Below are 2,204 nucleotides of genomic sequence, written 5' to 3' on the forward strand. Positions count from 1 at the left end.
CAAATCCAATTACGAAGGGACGAAAATTTCTTCTCATATAATTTTTTCCCTGAATGCAGCTTTAGAGCAAAGAAGCAATACTCATCAGCAAAAATGATTTATGCTCACTGTTTGAAAATAGTCATTTAACGAATTCATTTTTAAAAAATTCTTATTGAAGACTTTGATGAATGCATATGTTTGATCCTGACCCAATACTGCTGCCCGACCAGGGTTGAGGTAAAGGGACCTATTCCAGCTCCGATAAGACTGAATTGGGTTTGGAAAAAGCAGCACAGTCCCTCCCGATAGAAATTGGTTCTAATCAGACCAACTTGAGTTGCGCTTAGAGGCAGTAGACAGACCAGAGTTGGGCACTCGTGTTGTTAGACTCCTTTGAGTTGCACACTGGAGTTACAGACCTACTTTCGTTGGAAGTACCTACCTGGGAAGCACAACTGGGGGTACCCGAATTAAAATGTGTAAATTTCAGACGGCAGTGACAATTGATATAATGAACTATTTTGAAAAAAATGGACACTGCACTTTTTTATACGTCTTCTGTGTTCATCAATAAACATTTTTAATTCGTTAAAAACAAAAAACGCTCAATGCAACAACAGAAATTGTTACTTAATAGTATTTAGCATGATATTTTCTGGTCAACAATTAAAATTTCTGACGGTCGAGAGGATTTTGATCAAATTTTACGCGCTTTGTAAATTGCTCTTTTCAGACTATCCAGGCCATACCATCACACTATCTAGACTCTTACTGAACTACCCACACTCTGGTCGGAATTCTGATCAATTTATACAGATGCATGAACTGGTCTGAAACCGTTCACTCTGGACTGGGCCTGACTGTATTCAGATCGTAAAGAGTTCAATAAACTTTGTCGCTGCGTTACCCAGGTTGAGGTGCCATCCGGAAGTGACCTCTGATCAGACCGTGCCAGACGAAAGTAACCTCTGATCAGATCATCCCAGACCAAAGTATCCTCTGATTAGACTAAAGTGCGCTCGAAACACCGTGTGCGCTCGAAGTGCGCCAGACGGAAAGGACCTCTGATCAGAAAATCGACCATTGTCCAGACGATTTTGCAACCATGGACCAGACCAAACCCAGACCATCGTCCAGACGATTGTGCGCACAAAATCATTTCTGATCAGACTATTGTGCGCTCAAAAGTCACTACTGATCAGATTATTGTGCGCTCGAAATCACCTCTGATCAGTGAATGGTTTTCACTATCAACGAATTTTGTTGTAATATATTCATTTTTATGAAAATTGATGTTTGCATTATTAAATTCGGCTAAAGAAAAGACCATTCTAAAGGTATTGCTAAAAAATAGAAAACCCAACTGCTGAGAATTTATTTACTATACCATTAGTGCATTAGTCCAATTTATTTACTATACCATTAGCACATATTTCGAACTCAATGAATGAATTTAGATAGCTTTCCATATAAAACGTCGTGTGCTACAGTTGAACAAAATTTCGTTTTAAGGGGACTGTCGTTTTCTATCAGTTGGACCTCTTTGGATCTGATCAAAGCCATCAGACTCAAGATTTGTCGGTGATCAGGATACTGCTTTTTGTTGCCTCTTGGCAGAGCCAACATCTCTCGATAAAAAAACAAATAATCAAAAGAAAAAATTTCCGCTCGAAATGGTCTCTGATCAGAATAATGTGCGCTTGAATATGCCCATGATGCCCCCTGATGCCCCCTGATCAGACCATTACCATCTTGAAGTGACCTCTAATCATACCATCCCCAGACCGAAGTGACCTCTGATCATACCACCCCAGATCGAAGTGACCTCTGATTATACTATTGTGCGCTCGAACCAATTCCCAGACCCTGTAAATTTGGTCTGGGAACACGTGTGCGTTGGAATTGGTGTGATCAGAAGTCACTTCCGGATGGCACCTCAACCGGGGTACGCTTAATCACTGCCCCCCCCCTGCGCGTGTCTAAAGATTCTGTCTAATCAGAGCTGGCTTGGGTACCGCTCCTCAACCTGGGAACTCAGGAATATATGGGAAAAATGCAGAAAGTGGCCTGCGTTTAGTCGAAAAATAGGCATGAAATGACCAATATTTGGTTCTAAAAAGCTAATTCTTGTATCGGAATTGGGGCGTCGTTTCCAATCCCCCTTGTTAATTATTCCCTATCATAGTTATACTCCGATCGGTGAAAAATTTTGCAACAAGAGA

This window comes from Convolutriloba macropyga, chromosome 6, assembly GCF_964194025.1.
Source record: "Convolutriloba macropyga chromosome 6, txConMacr16.3, whole genome shotgun sequence".
NCBI classification, from domain to species: Eukaryota; Metazoa; Xenacoelomorpha; order Acoela; family Convolutidae; genus Convolutriloba; species Convolutriloba macropyga.